Genomic DNA, 12,540 nt, shown 5'->3' on the forward strand with positions numbered 1-12,540 from the left:
ATAAGGAGTTGACTGAGTTTCGAACAGCTTCAAAATTTAGTCCCATACCTGTATTAGGATATTCTGTGTGCAGTGATTAATGGTAACTATTTGTGTCTTGCATACATAAGTGTATTTAAAGAAAGTCTACAAATATAATCATCAGATTAATTGAACTCTTACTAACAGAAGTCACTTGTTAAATTTTATAAGGAATGCAAGAAATAATAAGGTGAAGGATGTAGCCCCAGGCAAGTTGCAATTTAGCTGAGGGAATAAAATACAGAAACATATCTGTAAATGGAAAATTATATGATATAGACAACCGTTATATAACTTCTGTTACCTAATCAGTGTCTTACAAAAAGTGAGCACTCAGTATATATTTGCTAAATGAATGAATGAAAGAGAAAAAAATATCATTTCCGGGTGGGACAGCCATGGGAGAAAGGAGATTTAAGGATGGTTAAGATTTAGAAGAATGAGGAGGAGATAAGAAACATTCTAAACAAGGAACAAAACAGAAGCCCAATGTGCCTATTCTTGGCAAGTTAGATAAACATGTTATCTGATTGCTAAAAATTAACTTTCCAAAAAAGATAAATGTGGTATAATCAGGTATGTGAACATACATATAGCCTAAACTTAACGGTACACCTCTCCAAGAGGTAGCTTCAGGGCAAGAGAAAAAATGTATTCTAAAAGATATCTTTGAAAAGCAAATAAACTTTTTGTCCATCAAAAATCAAACCCTAAACTTGCTTCCCCAATGATATTGCTATAAGCTAGATCTGTCAGGAATGGAAAATGTGCCATTTTCTGAAATGTCTAAGAGATATTAATGATTAGTGATCACATAGTAAAAAATAACAATTCTGGTGGATGCTAATTCTCTCCTGGTGTAAAAGGTCTGTAAGTTCAGTTCTGCAAGGGGCGAAGGTGATGCAAGTACATACTGATCACTCACTCTGCACACAGTACCTTTGCCCCAAATAATCCTCTGCACCTTTATACAGTTTAAGAATTAGAGTTATTGCCCTAGCTGGTTTGGTGCAGTGGATAGAGTGTCAGCCTGCAGACTGAAGGGTCATGGGTTTGATTCCAGTTAAGGGCACATGCCCGTGTTGTGGGCTCCACCCCAGTAGGGGGCATGCAGGAGGCAGCCGATCAATGATTCTCTCTCATCATTGATGTTTCTCTCTCTCCCTCTCCCTCTCCCTCTCCCTCTCCCTCTCTCTCCCCCTTCCTCTCTGAAATCAATAAAAATATATATTAAAGAAATTAGAGTGATTATTCTAGGCACTAGTCCCTAAAATATAATATCCTCTTTCAAGAATATTAAACCACAAGACATGTACTACTGACAGATACAGAACACATGTAAAGAGTTTTTGTTGTAATATTTTCTCTATTAAAGGCATTTGTTTCTTGAATGAAAAGAGGCTTAATAGTTATTGAATCTAAACCCTAAAAGTTGTTTGTAGATGTATGTAGTAAATATATGATAACATGGTGTAAAGGACAGGAGGTGAAAGCATGTTTATCTACCCTATAAATGGTCAATGAACCCCTTTAATTACAAGGTAAATGAACCTGTATATGAAACTAAGCAGTGGTAAATGAATTGCTAGTAATAAGTTTCTACATTTTGCCTGAAGTGGAAATACATCAACTACAGTAAACTGTGAAAAGTTAAGAATGTATACTGTATCCCCATAAAAATCAGGATTACTGGAATGACTGAGGTAGAAGGACCCCTCAAACTACAGTGTATATGTACTCTGCACACCTACACACACACACACACACACACACACACACACACACACACACGTGCACACTCACACACATGCAATCTCAGGAAAATATTGGGAATGAATTGTATAGCATTTACTTGTAGGTAGTAGAATTATGGTTTATTTGAAATTTTTCTTTATTAATAAAAAATTTAATAGTGAACATGTATGGTTTTCAGAGTCAGAAATGGTAAATTTTATTTTAAACTCTTAGGTCCTTGAATTGAAAGCATTGCACATGATCTAGATGGTATAATGGTTGAAAACATAGTGTGGGGCAGCCAGCTAGGGTTTGAATCACTATTTAATCACTTTATTGATTGAGACCTTGGGAAAAGAGTTTAACCTCTCACTCTCAGTCTCCTCATTTATAAAATGCCATATACCTAAAAAATGTGAAGAAGATTAGACACTGTATAATAAGTGGTTAGTACAACAGGACAGTCTGGTACTCAGTAAATGGTCTTACAGTGTACTGTTGCTGTGGCTCTGTTCAGAGAGACTTAGGCTTTGTCATGGAGAAATTGTTCTTTTCTCCTGGCTGCTATTTCTTTGCTCAGTCTGGCTTCTCCAAGTCATCAGAGTAGGCCAGTAAGGATTTAGTAGAGATGGAAATAATCACCACATGTCTTTGCATTATTAGAGCAGAGCTACTTTTGAGCCATTCAATCCTTGCACAACCCAACTCTTAAGGTCTCTGCTCAACTTCACGGACAGAATGTGCTAGAGGTGAGTTATGATGCAGCCATTGCCAGAACTGTCCCAAATGGGGATAAGCCCACACTTGGGTTTCCCTCTTCACCATTGGACATTTAATGCTTGTGAGGCTTTGCATTCAGAGGGCTAGGTGTGGAAGTTGAAAGGGTGCTGGGGGAAGGATTTTGAAAACTGATAATGTGTATGAGTCTTAATTTAGCACCATGTCATTTCTTCTGTATGGCTGATTGCCTGAGTCACCAATTGAGATTTATGATTTTAAAAAATGAGGTTATAAATGGAACATTTTATTTTAAAAATATTGATTTTATTGATTTAAGAGAAAGGAAGGGAGAGGGAGAAAGAGATAGGAACATCAATAATAATTTATTGGCTGCCTTTTGCTCGCCCCCTACTGGGGACTAAGCTCAAAACCTGGGCATGTGCCTTGACGGAATCTAACCGTGACCTCCTGATTCATAGGTCAATGCTCAACCACTGAACTACAGTGGTCTGGTTTGATGGAACATTTTAAATACAAACATTACATGCAAGCAAAATAAACTTTGACCTGAGGTTTAATGGTAAAATAAATACCTTTGAAGATTTCAAGTATAGTCAGACTATAAAACCAGTGTTCTGATGTATAGATATGCTCTGAGATAAACATGGCAAGAGCATTGTTTAATTTAGGTTATATTTACTTAACTTATATCCACATAGTTCCATCATAATTGGTTGAAAACATGAAAAATAAAACAAATATTTTTCTACAGTATAAACAAATTGGATGGGTTTTAATTAGTTTTAAATGAATTAAAGAAATTCATTTATTTAACATAATTTAAAAGTCAATTTTTAAAAATTAAATCTTATATATTATCAGTTGTTTATGGGGCTTAAGTAAGAATTTTCAGTATGTACTTCTCTCTTTAAAGATTTGTAACCAGCCCTCTAAAGTCAATAAGTAACACTTAAAATTTTATAGTTTATTTTTTGTAATTCTTCCAAACAGGTTTTTCCCCACAATAAAGATTAGTATTCTTGAAATGGTATTGTTTAGATCTAACTGATTTCTATTTACACGGTGTGTAAATTAAAATGACATCAAAGAACAAGACAGCAGGCTGCTCAAGTCACTATATACAGGTCAGGATCCAAGAAAGTGATATTTGTTTACTCAGAAATGTTAAGATTCAGGACAAGTGACCCTTCCAACTAAACTTACAAGGGACTGGCAAACCAGAATGTCAGTGTATCCTATCTAATAAAGAGGTAACATGCAAATTGACCATCACTCCAACACACAAGATGGCCACCCCTATGTGGTCAAAGATGGCCACCACAAGATGGCCAGCAGGGGAGGGCAGTTGGAGGTGACTGGGCTAGCAGGGGAGGGCAGTTAGGGGTGACCAGGCCTGCAGGGGAGGACAGTTGGGGGAGATCAGGCCAGCAGGGGAGGGCAGTTAGGGGCAATCAGGCCAGCAGGGGAGGGCAGTTAGGGGCAATCAGGCCAGCAGGGGAGCAGTTAGGCATCGATCAGGCTGTCAGGGGAGTGGTTAGTGGGTGATCAGGCTGTCAGGGGAGTGGTTAGTGGGTGATCAGGCTGGCAGGCAGAAGTGGTTAGGGGCAATCAGGCAGGCAGGCAGGCGAGCAGTTGGGAGTCAGCAGTCCTGGATTTGAAAGGGATGTCCGACTGCCCGTTTAGGCCCGATCCCACAGGGATCGGACATCGGATCGGCAGTCGGACATCTCTCGAGGGGTCCCAGATTGGAGAGGGTGCAGGCTGGGTGCATACCCCACCCTGTGCATGAATTTCGTGCACCGGGCCTCTAGTTTATTTATAACATGGGATATCCCTTTCTTGGGAGTGGATTATATATCTCCATTCTCCAAGGTATCTGATCTCCCAGCATTAAGTCATGGGAAGCTGAATTGCTAATCAAAAGATCATTGGATTCTGAATTAGAATCACAGTGTGAAAACTGCACAGTCTCAGAGATTTTTCATGAGGGTAAAGGAAGAGCCCAAAGAACCAAATCTTCCCCAGGACAGCGTATGTCTTTCTAGGTGGAAATGCATGTCCACCAGATGTGACAGCTATATACGCTGAAAAGTCTGCACTAGCCTTGTTCATTTTCCCTATGTTAGATTCCAAGCAGTCTCCTTAAATAATTTTTTGAAAGAAGGGAGATTTAAAAAATTAATTATGATAATTTAATTATAAGGTTCACCATCCTCCAAGTACTTTCCCGTGATTCCGTGTAGTTGGGTTCCAGGGTGATTATCTTGTTCCATTCCTTAGGAAGGTTTCTTTCTGAGGACGACCTTGCTTGCATTTGGCTGTGTACCAGGGTTCCTTCAGAACACACTGACAAACTGACTCCTGGGACACCTTCTGACTCTGCAAGCCATTACATTGACTCTAACCAGCTTCACTCTCTAATTTTTTTGAAAGGCCAAAATATCATGGTAACAAATTCAGAAAATCAGTTTCTTCATGAAGTTTCAATGCTCCTTTCATCTATACTTTTAAGGGGACCTTGATTAATGTTTTGACCCATTTACAAAAACAACTTTAAATGTGTTAAACTGCATTCATAAATTTAACATTTTGTTTTAGTCACCCTATGGATGTGTATTTGTGATCTCCATTTTCCCACTTTATTTTTAAAAAATATTTTTTTTTCTGTACATCAGGTTATTTATTCACTTGATTCTTAGATTCACTTGTTGATAGATGCATATTTGTTGTTCATAATTTGTATCTTTACCTTTTTCTTCTTCTTCCTCTTCTTAAAGGATACCTTTCAGCATTTCATATAATACTGGTTTGGTGGTGATGAACTCCTTTAGCTTTTCCTTATCTGTGAAGCTCTTTATCTGACCTTCAATTCTGAATGATAGCTTTGCTGGATAAAGTAATCTTGGTTGTAGGTTCTTGCTATTCATCACTTTGAATATTTCTTGCCACTCCCTTCTGGCCTGCAAAGTTTCTGTTGAGAAATCAGCTGACAGTCGTATGGGTATTCCCTTGTAGGTAACTGACTGTTTTTCTCTTGCTGCTTTTAAGATTCTCTCTTTGGCTTTTGCTCTTGGCATTTTAATTATGATGTGTCTTGGTGTGGTCCTCTTTGGATTCCTTTTGTTTGGGGTTCTCTGCGCTTCCTGGACCTGTAAGTCTATTTCTTTCACCAGGTGGGGGAAGTTTTCTGTCATTATTTCTTCAAATAGGTTTTCAATATCTTGCTCTCTCTCTTCTTCTGGTACCCCTATAATTCTGATGTTGGTACGTTTGAAGCTGTCCCAGAGGCTCCTTACACTATCTTCGTATTTTTGGGTTCTTTTTTCATTTTGCTTTTCCGGTTGGGTGTTTCTCGCTTCTTCGCATTTCCAATCTTTGACTTGATTCTTGCGCTCCTCTGGTCTGCTGTTGGGAGTCTGTATAATATTCTTTATTTCAGTCAGTGTATGCTTACTTTCTAGATAGTCCTTTATCACACCATCGAGGGTCTCATTAGATTTCCTGTACATCTCATCAAGTTTATCGACAGACTCTAGAAGCCTCTTGAGAGACCTCAAAAGTGTGGTTCTGAACTCAATATCCTCCCTTGATAGTTTTGTCCTGTTTCTTTGTGTCCGCATTTTTTACGCTTTCTTGGTACACCCCCTAGTGGTCTTTGTGCGCAGTCTTGTTGTAGTTAAGCCTTGATTGTTGTAGTTAATACTAGAGGGATTTGACCTCCAGGCCGACTGGCTGTGATAATCAGCTGTGTCTGCAGTGGAAGAACTTGTGTCCTCTAGGGAGGTGCTAATCTAGCCTTTGCCTGAGGCTATCCGGCAAATGCCTCTGTGCAGGGCTTGGGCGGGGTGGGTCAACAGGGCGGAGGAGGGAGCAGTTATGGCTGCTCTCAGTCCGTCCCCAGGGGCTCTGCCTCTCTGTCTCAGCAACCGCTGCAAACCTCAGAGGGACCGTAGCCAGACAGTCCTGCTTCTCCCGTTTGAGTCTGGGTCCCTAGAGACTCGCCCGGATCTGGAGCTCAGAGTCTGAGGCTCCCTCCGGATTGAAACAGACAACCGCACCCTCAGCCACCAGCCCGCGCCGCGCGCACTCTGCACCTTAGTATTTTACTTCAGCACTGCGCCTCCTCTGATTCTCGGTTCCTCCTAGTTGTAGAACTTCCACTCAGCCAGCCTTCCTGTGGTTCTGGATGATGTCCGTTCCGTCTTTTAGTTGTATTTTTGAAGTGGTTGTTCGAGGCAGCAAACTCCGGCGTTAACCTATGCTGCCATCTTGGTTTCCCCCCTTAAAAAATATTTTTATTGATTTTTGGAGAGAGAGGAGAAGAGAGGGAGGGAGAGAAACATTGACTGTCTCCTGTACACTCCCCACAGGGGATGGAGCCTACAACCTGGGCATGTGCCCTGAATGGGAAATGAACTGGTGACCTCTCAGTGCATGGGACGACAATCAACTGAGCCACACTGGCCAGGGCTTCCCACTTTATTTTGAATTAAATAATTCAATTTAATTTTTAAATTAAAAAGTTATAAATATCATGACATTTCAATCTTCGGTGCTTCAGCATGTACCAGTGAAAAACAAGGGAATTTTCCCTTATAACCACAATGTCATTATGTCATCCAAGAAAGTTGGCACTGATACAGTGACCATCTCTAGTAAGAAGTCCATATTCAAATATACCTAATTATCCCCCAAATGTCTTTTAGGAGTTTTTTTTTATGTTTAGTCAGGATCCAATCGTAGATTAGGAATTACATTTGGTTGACATGTCTCTTTCATTTTCTTTAGTCTAGAACAATCCCCTGCCTGTGTTTGCTTTCCATGACATTGATATTTTTGAAGATTGTTTCATAGAATGTTCCACAACCCCGATTTGTCTTATTTCCTCATGATTAGATTCAGTGTAAACATTTGGGCAAAAATAGTGCACATACTTCCAATGACATCCATGATATGAGGAGGAATATTAGATTGTCCTGTTACTGACAATGCTAATTGTGACCACCCGGTTGGTGGTATCTGTCAGATTTATCCATGTAAAATACCATTCCCTCCTTTTAATTAAGATGTAATTTTAAAAACATGAATATTTCCCTTCCCAACAACTTTGCACCTAGTGGTGAAAATGCCTCACTCAATTATTACATTTGGTGGTTGCAAAATTATGCCTTCCTTCTAAATTTTTAGTTGGCATTTTTCTGTAAAGAACAGCTAACTTTCCTGCACCCTCCTCCACCCCCCACTTTTTTCAAGAATCCCTATGGATTTGGATTCTTTTTTTTTAATTCACTGGTACCATCTTATTCTTTTTTTTTTCCTATCTTATTCTTTTTGATACTCAAATTCTGCCAGATTAGGCCAGTGGGAGCCCTTTCATGCGGAGTTTATTGACTTGCGTGTCCTTTGGGCATATCCCAATCTTTCCAGATTTCTGAAGCAATTGGTAAGAAATATGGGCTCTCCTGATTGGGTTACTGATCAAGATCTATCCACAGAGTTGGTGAAGGTATCCCCCAAGCCACAGAGGGTCTTTGAGAGAAGGCTGGACACTTGAAAAAATTAGGCTTCTTTTATGAAGGCAACAGTGTACGATATAATGGGTTTAAGCTGGGTTGACAATCAACAGCTCACCAATAATCTGGTAACTATGTACTTAAAGAAGTATATGAATCCAGCAAATTCCATTCCAGAGAACGCTGCTGTGACTACTTTTCTATTTAGCAAGCCAACCTTCCAGAACTTCAATCCCACCTCTCCACGGGTCCCTAGAAGACCATGTTGACTTTTGGAGGAGACAACAGTTGGGCAAAAGGTCTATTTGCAGACATTGCATAGAACCAGGCAAGTGCCTAATGCCATCCAGTTCCTCAATTTCTAACACAAGCCAGTAGCTTGAGGATTTTCCAAACCAACCCACTTTAGAATCAACTTTTTCTTCTGGACAGGTTTCAAAGATTTGATGGATTTCAGGGTTTCTTCAAAAGTTTAATGTACAGTATGAGAACGTGGGCAGCCTGGTCATCTAAGTTCCTAAGAATCCTTGACAAAGGGAAGGTACAATGCTAGAGAGACTGAATTGAACCGAATGCTAGTGTTCCAGAAAAGGTGGTATAACCACAATTGGGCATGGATTCCCAGTTTATCAATGGGAATATTGTCACAGCATCACCAATGATATCTACCTCAAATCAGTCTTGTAGGGAATTTTTGTAACCTTACAAAAACTTTTTATAAATATGCAATTAATTTTTTCCTAAAGATGTATAGCAATGAATAATTTACCTGTGTTGTATGTAACACCTTTAGGACAGATTTTTAATTGTAATCTTTCAAAACAACTTAAGGGAGCATTTGAGATCTTGCTTCCTGGCAATTGTCAGTTTTGACTCAAACAGACTCATAACAATTCTCTAAAAAATAAATAAAAACAATTTAATATTTAATTTCTCTTAAATGTATGATCTAAGCAAAAACATGTGACCCCACTAAACAATTTATTTTTAAAGCACCTTAAACCCATGACAATTTAAGTGATCAAAAGTACAGATGCTAAGTACAATGACATTGGACATATGTTGGTTGCTTTCCCATCATCATGTTTTCCTTCCTCCTTTACAACAGCTCTTGATTCTTGGCTAGGGACCCACATGATTTTGAAGACTCTTGACTCCACTTCTCTGGTTCCAATGAAATTAGCAGGAATGGGCATGTAACCTAAGCCAATTCCGTTAGCATGAATCTCAGGACTAGTCTGGGTTGGGACACAGACAGTTTTCTCTTCTATGCTAGATATAAACAAGGATTCATGTGACCCCAGGGGCTGTTGGCAGTAACTTTTGGTTCCTGGAGTATTATTCAATCGTTTGTTTATTCAACAAGCATCTACTGTGTTCCAGATATCAAAATATAAAATTGAGTAAGACATGATCACTGACGTGAAGATATTTATATTCTAATGTAGGAAACAGACAGGGAGGTATCATGGGAAGAGGAGCAAATACGTCAACATTCCAAGAGAAATTCTTGATATGGATCAGATTGGCTACTTCCAGAAGTAGAAGTGGCTGTATCATTTTTCTGCAATTGATATCATTATTAGTCTGTTCTGAACCATCCAATTAATTGTGGTTTCAGTGAAATTTCTTGCAGTAACCCAACTGAAAAAGGGAAGGTATCTAAGGTATAACTTGAAAAGAGTTATATGTAGTCTTCTGGCTACATATAAATATTTGGACAGTAATGCCAATAATAGCATCCTCACTGTTAAAGAGGCAGTGTATATATGATATGTGTAGGAACTTTGATCACTGCATTTTCTAACATTGGCCAAAGACAGAAGTACAGAAGTCATCATTTTTTATTACAAATCTGAATTCTAACATAAAATTTATTGATCAAGTGTGGAGAGTTCATTCATACCAATGGCTTCTTGTTACCAAAGAAAATAAATGTAAAGACTTTTTGCTTGAATCACATATAAAAATTACCTCAGAGGTAAAATGTTAGCTTACTACACAAAATATCCAGATCTAGACAGGCGACTCACTGTGGACCTGTGAATATCTAGCAAGAATACTATTGGTTGCCCAAAGTACTTCACCTTATGCTTTATAAATGTGGGAACAGGAGATGAGATAGGGTAGAAAATTACAGGCGGTTGATGTTGATAGCAAAAAAGAGCAAGAATTGTTAAAAAGCCTTTATAGCCCAGCTGGTGTGGCTCAGTGGTTGACCGTAGACCAATGAACCAGGAGGTCACGGTTCAATTGCACATTCCCAGGCTATGGACAGATGGGGTATGCAGGAGGCAGCGGATCAATGATTCTCTCTCATCATTGATGTTCCTGTCTCTCTCTACCTCTCCCTCCCTCTCTGAAAACATATATATATATATATATATATATATATATATATATATATATAAAGTCTTTACAAAATTTTGTCCTGATTGTAAGGATTTCTACATTACACCCAAAGAATGCAAGGGAATGGCAAATTACATGAAAGAATGGCTTTCACATAGTATTTTGCCAATCTCAAATGTGTTGAAAATAATTCTTTATCTCCCCATTTACCAATGAAACTGATGTAGGCTTCAGTTCAGCCTTTTACTAAATTATAAATTAGCTTCTCAGGGCATGAAGTTGTGCGATAAGGAGGACTCAACACAGGCTCTCCCACAACAGATGTCCCACATTTTAGAAAGAGTATCAATGTCATTCTTACTTTTTTACATACTCCTACTATGTAGCCATAGTAGGACTTCTTAACTTAAAAACATTAAGGATTTTTTAAAAACCCACCACTTAAAGTTAATCTTCAACAGGTCCAGTTGGGTCTTAAAAATATATAGCTTTTTAAAAAAGGCGGTGCCAGTGATATATTTTGGAGTTCTTTAAACTTTAAAAGCCAGTCAAGGTTCTTACCTTCCTAGAGTCACAGGGAATTCACACCGGCAGAGAATTCAAAAATGTCAGTGTCACCCACAGAATCTCTACTCGGGCCCCACCCAGTGTGGCTCCGTTGATTGGGTCCTCCCTGCACCAAAATGTTGCCGGTAGGTCAGGGCACGTGCCTGGGTTGCGGGCTCCATCCCCGCCCCCCCCCCCCCAACCGTGGGAGGCTTGCAAGGAGGCAGCCAATTGATGCTCAGCGATGTTTCGTCTCTCTCCCTTTCTAAAAACCAATTTTTAAAAAAATCTTAAAAAAAACTCCTCTGTTTGCCCCCTCCTGTAATAGCCTCATTCGCTGATCCCCTTTAATTAATATAAAATTTAAAAGAAATATTACTTGGCAAATAAAATGATTCCCAAAAGAACGAGAGGGTCTAGAGGGGGCGTTTGCTATAAACTGTCGTGGGAATAATTTCCAAAGAGCGTTATAGACCAGAGGCCACCGTTAGGCCAGGGCGGCCACACCGGTGCGTCCCTCTCCGCGCAGAAGCCGCGGCTCGCCCTCGGGTCGGTCGGGTCACCTCTGCGCCCCCCGGGCCGCGCCCCACCTCTTTCGGTGCAGCCCGCAGTAGGCGTGGGCGCTCGCTCGGGATCGGGGTGTCCGCCCCCCGCCCCCCGCACGGCCACGCCCCTGCCTCCAGTCCCAGGCCCGCGAGCCTCAACACCGAGGCAGAACCACCGATCCTGGTGAAGTTGCGGTGGGAAATGTTCCCCTGCTGACTCCCAGGAGGCCGGCCGGGCGGCGGCGGGCAGAACGACTCCAGCTGGGGCAGCGAGCGCACTTGAGACGGACCCGGCTTCCGCGACCGCGAGGACTCACGCGGCGCTGGCGGAGGTGTGGCGGCGGCCCAAGCGAGCAGGCGGAGCAGGGGAATCAGGAGTGAAAAGTGGGGTGGGGGCCCGAGGAGAAGATGAACTTCCCCACTTCCCTCCTCTCACGTGCGCCTCGCACGCCCTTCGCCCCGCTCCGGCTCCCCCAGCCGCCCCACCACCACACCCGCGTCCCCCCACCGGCAGCCAACAACTAGACTTTAAGACCACGCGGAAACGGCCCGGAGGGAGGCGGCCGGGAGCAGTTGGGCGTGGCTTCGTGGGGAGAGGCGGGCCCTGGGGGCGGGGAGAGCCAACGCAACCGCCGGCTGGGATCAGTGATTGGCTGAGGTGCCTGCGCGAAGCCCGCAAGCGTCTCCGCCCGGACCGGCCGCCCCTCCTCTTCTCCCAGCTGCTGGGTCCGCACTGGCTCGTGAGGGAACCGCTCCGGCGTCACCGCACCCAGCACGGTGAAGACGACCGGACCGAGGGAGGTGGAAGGAAGACACGCTCGCTCGCTCCCAACCGCACTCGGGCCCCCGGAGCCGGCGCGGAGCCCGGGAGGAGGAGCCGCCGCGGGCACGCCCCGCCTCTGGCCCGGGAAGACGACGCCAGCGACCTCGCCGGCCGGCCGCCGCCCCCTTCGCCGGCGGAGACCCGCCCCTGGCCCTCCCCCGGCGTTATGGGGGAGCCCCGATCCTGACCGCCGGGATGCGCCTCGGCGATAGCCCTTCCGCCCGCCCCGCTCGCATGTCCGCGTCGCCTTAACCGAGGATCCTGA

The sequence above is a fragment of the Myotis lucifugus genome, unplaced genomic scaffold, assembly GCF_000147115.1.
Source record: "Myotis lucifugus unplaced genomic scaffold, Myoluc2.0 scaffold_36, whole genome shotgun sequence".
NCBI classification, from domain to species: Eukaryota; Metazoa; Chordata; class Mammalia; order Chiroptera; family Vespertilionidae; genus Myotis; species Myotis lucifugus.